This window comes from Orycteropus afer, unplaced genomic scaffold (genome assembly GCF_000298275.1).
Source record: "Orycteropus afer afer isolate SDZICR_OR568_19922 unplaced genomic scaffold, OryAfe1.0 scaffold01026, whole genome shotgun sequence".
NCBI classification, from domain to species: Eukaryota; Metazoa; Chordata; class Mammalia; order Tubulidentata; family Orycteropodidae; genus Orycteropus; species Orycteropus afer.
The window spans coordinates 220,238-228,051 of NW_006922613.1; the positions used below are offsets into that span (position 1 = coordinate 220,238).

General features: G+C 38.6%; 1 pseudogene; it reads left to right on the plus strand.

The window, feature by feature from the left end:
• The first annotated feature begins 5,446 nt into the window (after positions 1–5,446).
• On the plus strand, positions 5,447–7,131 carry LOC103212592 (annotated as a pseudogene).
• Positions 7,132–7,814: the final 683 nt, after the last annotated feature.

Here is a 7,814-nt window from a genome sequence, read left to right on the forward strand (position 1 = left end):
CATAGTGCCTAAGGCATTTGACTACTAACCAGAAGGCTGGCAGTTCAAACCCACCAGCCACTCCTTGGAAGGGAAATTGGGCAATCTACTTTTGTAGTGATACTGCCTTGGAAACTCAAGGAGGAGGTCACTATGAGTTGGATCTGGCTCCACGACAGTGAGTTTGGTTTTTAGTTTGGCATCTGTTGGAGGGATTTGCCCAAGATTTTTGTTTTCTTTGGATGTATCTGAGTAAGCAGGGTAGTGTGCTCCTCTATTCCCTAGTTGGCAGGACTTATGTACTCACCACCTGTCTTTTTTCCAGTCGTCGGCCTCCTCTATGTCCTTGACGAGCAGAGACTATTCTCAGATCCCTGGAATCTGAACGAGAATGCTGTCCCTTTAAATATCCAAAATGGCCACTGCTTGTAAACATTCCAAATTGCTGTGCTGTCTGGACAGCCGAAAGTCTACAGCTCAATTTGTTTCCTTCTTTGCTTTTTTCTTTTATAGTCATTAGCATGCACTTGGTGAGCTGGGCTTATTTTTAGGTTAATTCTCAGGTCCTAACACCACTTGAAAATAATCACACTGTCTATGCTGTTACAATAACTGACAGTCAGCAGGTACTTTTGTCTTCTTATTCACTGTTTTCATTCAGGTTCTTCTACTAGTTGGTGTTTAATCCACTTTTGTATCCTTCCTTTCAAAGCTCAGGGCTCCAGGATTATCTTCTGTATCTGTTGTGTCAATTGCTTTCTCTTTTCTTTGTTGAAGAGGGTCTTTGTAGCTTGTCTACCTTATTCCACCATCTTATTGGAAGTTTCAGAAAAATACAGTGCCTAAGGCACTTGTCTGCTAACCAGAAGGCTGGTGGTTCAAACCTACCAGCCACTCCTTGGAAGAAAGGTTGGGCAATCTACTTCCATAGTGTTATCACCTTGGAAATCCAAGGGGGGGTCGCTATGAGTCGTGTCCGACTCCATGGCACGTAACAACAACAGCAACAGTTGACGTTCCACTCCCCCCTTTTCTTTTCTTTCCCTACTTTAAATATGACATGTTTTCTGTTTGAAATTATTTATGTTCATTTTATTGAGAATTCCTTGTGTGTGATGAGTCTCTTCCCTTTTTGCTTTTGGCATTCTTTCTGTGCTTTTATCTTTTGGCAATTTGATTACAGTTGCTATGTGTGTGCTTTGAGTGATTCCTTCTTGAAATTCTTTGAGCTTTTTGGATATCCAGGTCTGTGTCTTTCCATCAAATTTGGGAGCCATTATTTCTACAAATAATTTTTTCTGCCCCTTTCTCTGTCACTTCTCCTTTGGATATACCCCTCATGCATATATTGGTCTACTTCATGTCGTCCCATGAATCCCTCTGGCTTTGTTCACTTTTTTACATTCTTTATTCTTTCTGCTCCTAAAATGGAATAATTTCATTGGTTTTCTATCCAAGCTAGGGAGTCCCTAGGTGCTGAGTACTTGCCTGTTGGAGTCTATTAGCTGAAAGGCCTGTGCTTTATAGCCACCCAGAAGCACCACCAAGGGTCATTTTAATATGGTTGTACTAATACCTTATTGTTTTTTGTTTTCTGTTTCTTTCTTTCTTCTTCTTTTTTTTTTTTTGTCTTCTGATCTTTTCTGCCTTTTCTGGTCTTAATTAGTGTTTTTATGTAATTTTGATTACCACACTTAAGGAGCTCCAGTGGCCGGTTGCCTAGAGGTTAAAAGTATTTGCCTGCTAATCAAAAGGTCAACACTTAGAACTTAACAGCTGTTCTGCAGGAGAAACATGAGGCATTTTGCTTCCATAACGGTTTTTTATAGCTTTGGAAACCCTATGGGGCAGTTCTACTCTGTCCTGTAGGGTCACTGTGAGTGGAGTCAACTTGATGGCAGAGGGTTCACCACACTTAGCATATCAATTGTGTTAGTTTTTTACCTTTTATTTTTTCCTCAGTGGTTTCTCTAGAGTGTATATTATACATGCATAACCAACAAAAGTCCATTTTAAAATTATACTGTACTACATCATGTGTAGTATATTATAACATTATCCTCAGTTACTCCTTCCTGTTCATTTTTCATTTCAGTTATGTGTCTCTATTGGATTGTTAAAATTTTTAACTAACTGCTAATCTGTTACATTAATTAAGAATAAGAAAGAAATTATATTTTATTTTCTTATCCTTCTCATGTTCTTCCCTTTTTTCTGTGCATTTGTTTTTCTGAACTGTATCATTTTCCTTCTCTTCTATGAAGATCTTCCTTTATCATTTCTTGCAAGTCATATATTGACAACAAATTTTGTCCAAAATTGATTTGTGTGAGAATGCCTGTATTTTTTTTTCACTTGTAAACAACAGTTTTTCTGTATGGAGAATTTTGTTTTTTGTGCTTTTTTTTTTTCCCCTCTAATACTTGTAAATATTTCATTCCAGTCTCTTCTTGGTTGCATGGCTTCTGAGGGCAAGTCTACTGTGCTTTGTAATCTTGCTTCTCTATAAGGGAGGTTGGTTTTATCCTCTGGAATCTTTCAGCATATTCTTTTCATTTTCTGTAGTTCAAATATGATATGACTGACTGTACATTGTTTCTATTTATCCTGCTTATCTGAGCTTCTGAATCTGTGTCTCTCATTAATTTGTGAGATTATCAGCAATCATCCCTTGAAATATTTCCTTTAATTTTTTCTTCTTTTATTCTATTACATATGTTACATCTGCTGTTTCACAGGTCTTGGATATTCTGTTCCCCTTTTCATTCATTTTTTTTCTCTTTGCATTTCAGTTTTGAATGTTTCTGTTAACCTATTTTGAAGCTCTTTTTATTTTCTCAGCTATATCCAATCAACTGCTGAATCCGTTAAAGATACTCTTCATTTCTTTTACATTGTTTTGAGGTCTAGGATTTACTTTTAAGTTTTTCAGAGTTTCCATCTCTGGTCACATTACCCTTCTGTTCCTGCATGGGGTGCATGTTTTCCATTGGCAGCTTTATCGTATGAATAACATTGTTGTTGTTGTTATGTGCCATCGAGTCGGACCTGACTCATAGCGACCCCTCCTTGGGTTTCCAAGGCAGTATCACTACAGAAGTAGATTGCCCCATCTTCCTTCCAAGGAGTGGCTGGTGGGTTTGAACCACCAGCCTTCTAGTTAGCAATCAAGTGCCTTAGCCACTATGCTACCAGAGCTCCCCATATGAATAATAGATGTTTTAAATTCCCAGTCTGATAATTATGAAATCACTACCATGTCTGAATCTGTCGTATTTGTTCTGGCAATTAAAGCTAAGTGAAAAGCTGCCAGCCCTTCAATGATTCGTCATTGTTATAAGTGTTATAAGTATCTCAACCAGCTTTCACCTTGAGCTTGATTTTTTTCTTGAGTGCTCTGATTAGTCTTATGAAAGGAGATGAAATTATTTTGTTCCAAGAAGAAATGGCCTGAATGTGGTAATAGCTTTTTCATTGTTAGAGGATGTTTTGGTTCTCTAGTGCTACTCTAATATAATACCACAAGAAGGGTCTTTCAACAAACAGGAATTTATTCTCTTACAGTTTGGAGGCTAGAAGTCTGAGTTCAGAATGCCAGTTCTAGGGGCTGGGTGAAAGCCCCTCAACCTTAGGCTTTAGCTCTGCCTCTTGCTTTCAGCTCACTAGAACTCAAGGTGTCTTTTCACTCAGGCAGCTGTTGGCTGCTGAGGCTAACAGGCCCGAGGTTGGCAAATAAGATGGCACAATCCCAGTATTACCACACAACATGGCAGGCCACTAGATCAAGTCCAGAGATAGTCCCAAGATCAACAGGACACATGGCAGGCTGCTAAATGAAGTCTTGGCTACATGCAGGGTCCAAGTGTGTCAAAGAGCTGCAGAGACCTTTCTCAAAAATTCTCCTTATATACTGGAAGCAGACCACATCTCTAAGGGAGCTATTCAGCTGATCCAGTAGATTGCACCATGGCATCGATTACCATTCTCATCATGGGGTATAACTATATGCAGGTCCCAGCCACTCAAAACCAGGCCCACCCAAGCTGACACTCAGCTTAACTACCCCAAAGGATTTCTTTCCTTTTGTTGTGTGTTCTGGACCATAAGTAAAGAGAGGACTAGAACTGGAGTTGGTCATAGTCAAATAGTAGCGATGAGCTTAATGTGTTAGAAGCATTGTTAAATCTACATGTGCAAACAACAAATGGACAAGTCTGATGTCCAAACCCTAGAAAGAAAACAGAACCAGTTGTGCTCTGGAAATTCTCAATTTCCCAGAGCTGTCAGCCTCACCCATCATTTGGCACACATGGGGAAACATGATACCTTGCTTATCCAGAATATGTGTGATGCTTTAGGACTCAGTGGTTTTTGAGGATGTGGCTGTGGACTTTACCCAGGAAGAATGGGCTTTGCTGGACTTTTCTCAGAGGAACCTGTACAGAGATGTGATGGTGGAAACCATCAGGAACCTGGCCTCAGGTAAAGATGGCTTCACTTTATTTGTATTTATTTCCTTAATATGTAAATTTATTGTTCTCATCAACTTTCTTCTAGAATTTGGTCTGAGCTAGGGGAATATATTAGTAAACATGACACATTTTCACTGCCCTCATGGTGCTTATACTCAAGTGGCTTCCACATGAATGTAAAAATCTTAGGTGTTGAAGTGTCTTTTTATTTCTCTTGTTAAAAGCTTTCGAGTTCTAGAAGTGTTGTAAGTGTGAGAATTGGCTGCATAAGAACGATTTGTGGTTTAGGACTTCAGAAGAGTTTTACTGTGCATATTAGCAATTTTGGGTGATTATTTTCCCACAGATAAACTCAAAGCTGTCCATCTCTGGGGACCCTGAAGACCAAAATATTGGCACAATGTTAGGAAAATTTTCCCCACATAATCTGCCTTTCCTGATAAGCCCATCTCAGTCACATTAATTTGTCTCCTTTTGAAGCAAAGATCTGAGTGAAGCTAGGACTTATCCAGAGCCATTGTGTCTGGGAGCAAAGGAAGGCAAAAATCCTCTGAAGGAGCACCGTGCTGTGATGGAATTAAATTTGAAGAAATCAACTTGAAAAAGTCACTTTTATTTTGAGGAATCAGAACTTCCACACTTACCTGAGCTGATGTTTTAAATTTTATATCAGTTCTCTCATTCCTCTGTGTTTATTGGAAAAGACCTTCTCCAATTTCTGTTTTAATATTACCCCTGTGCACATGCATTGTTTGCTATACTTTTTAGTTTTGCTTTCCTAGTTATACCCATGTATAGTCACTATCACCTTTAGTTTCTTACTCTTTGGACCGTTACCAAAATGCTAGAGTCTTTCTCACCTCATAGCTGTCTTGCTCCTCGTAAAATTGCCTTACTGTTTTGTTCCATAATATGAAAGTCCAGCTAAAATTATTGGGTCAGTTTCTCAACAGGATAATGGACAAAAGTCCGATGAACATATAATAGTACGATTCATGACGAATGACTCCTGGTTGTCCGTGCTAGGAGAAATCTGCAAATCCCATGGCAATGAAGATCAGCACAACAAGCAGAGAAGGCATTTGAGGTATAAATGTGACAGTAGGCAGTGTCTCAGGAGATAGTCTTAAAAAGTATCTTGATATTTATGTGTGTGTATGTATGTGTTTATAAAACTAGCTTTATGATTATGTAGTCACATAATTTCTACAATACAGTATTACCATAAATGTGAGTCAGCTATTGTGTATTTACAACATAATTCACTTGTACACAATTATCAGAAAGCCCCATTATTTAGAACGACTGTAATAGTAATGTTAGTTCCATCTGTGACGTGATTGAACTTATGCAATATGAGACAACTCGGGGCAGAAAATGCACATTCTTTGTGTATATTAATTTTGGGATGGTAAACAATTTAATTCTAACAACATACTTTCTATTTTCAACAGAAAATGTATGATACAGAGTCTCCATGCAAGTGAAGAACATAAAGTAGAGAAACATAAAGAAGGTAATCAGTGTAGAAAAACTTTAAGCCAGATTGCAGATCTTCCTAGGACCAGAGGAACTCCTGGTGGTATAAATCTCTCTGAATGTTGTGAATGTGGGAAAGCTTTCATTGATCATAAATTTGATCGTCACTTCACATCTCACACTGGATATAAATTTTATTCATTTAAGGAATGTGAAGAAGCCTACAGTTGTCCTTCTTACCTAAAAGTTTGTTCAAGAGCACTTACTACAGAGGAACTTCGTAAATGTCGGAATTCTGGGGGACTTTTTAATTGTTCCTCACACCTTGGTAAACATATGAGAACTCACGGTGGAGAAAAGCCTTATGAATATAAGGAATGTGGGAAAGCTTTTAGTCGGTCCCCAGCCCTGTCTGTTCCTGTAAGAACTCAAAGTGGGAAGAAGCCTCATGAATGTAAGGAGTGTGGGAAAGCCTTTCGTTATTACTCACAACTCACTAGACATACGAGAACTCACAGTGGAGAAAAGCCTTATCAATGTAAGGAATGTGGGAAAGCCTTTAGTTGTTTATCATACTTCATGGGACATACCAGAAGTCACAGTAAAGAGAGACCTTATCAATGTAAGGAATGTGGGAAAACCTTTAGTTGGTCCTCATACCTCAGTAAACATATGAGAACTCACAGTGTAGTGAGGCCTTATACATGTAAGGAATGTGGGAAAGCCTTTAGTTGTTCCTCATACCTCAGTAAACATGTGAGAACTCACAATGAAGAAAGGCCTTATGAATGTAAGAAATGTGGGAAAGCATTTAGGAAGGCCTCATACCTGTCCCTACATGAAAGAACATACAGTACTGAGAGGCCTTATAAATGTAAGGAATGTGGGAAAGCTTTTATATGGCCCTCAGGCCTGTCTGTTCATATAAGAACTCACAGCGGAGAGAGGCCTTATGAGTGTAAGGAATGCGGGAAAGCTTTTAGACGGTCCTCAGCCCTATCTGATCACGTAAGAACTCACAGTGGAGAGAAGCCTTATGAATGTAAAGAATGTGGGAAAGCCTTTACTCGTTCCTCAAACCTCATTAGACATAGGAGAATTCACTGAAGATAAGCCTTATGAATATGAGGAATGTGGGAAAGCTTTTAAACGGTACTCAGCCCTGTCTCATAAAAACTCACAACTGAGAGAGGCTTTATGAATGTAAGGAATATTGGAAATTCTTTATTAAGACCTCACATTTCACTACATAAAAGGAATATGGGACAGCTTTTAGTAAGTCCTAACACCTAGCACATACACCAACTCATGATGTAGAGAGGCGTATATAATAATGCTATTTTATGAATAAGAAAAGCATTCTGGTGACATAGTGGTAAGCCATTTGGCTACTAAGCAGAAAGTTGGTGGTTCAAGCCATCATCTGCTCCATGGGAGGAAGATGAGGCAATCTAGTTTTTCTAAGATTTACAGTCTTAGAAACCACGTGTGGGTTCCGATAATCAAATTTGAGTCCATGGCAGTGGGTTTGGTTTTGGTTTTGTGAATAAAGGAATGTAAAATCCTTGCTTTTCTTTTTTATGTCAATGAATAGAAAAGTCACCATGGAACTACATCCTATGAATGTAAGAAATGTGAAAAAGTCTTTAGTTATTTGTTAGGCTTCACCTGACACCAGAATTTCCACTGGTGAGAGAGGGGCCTTAAGTGTGTAAGGATTGAGAGAAACTCTTCAGTGTTCTTGCAGTCTTTTGAAGACACGTGAGAAGGTTCACTGGAATGAGAGACTATAAGTATATATAATGTTGAAAAGCAAACAATATACATGTATGCATAATGTTGGAAAGCTTTCTGGCCATTCCTGTTTGAAAACCTGAAAGAAAA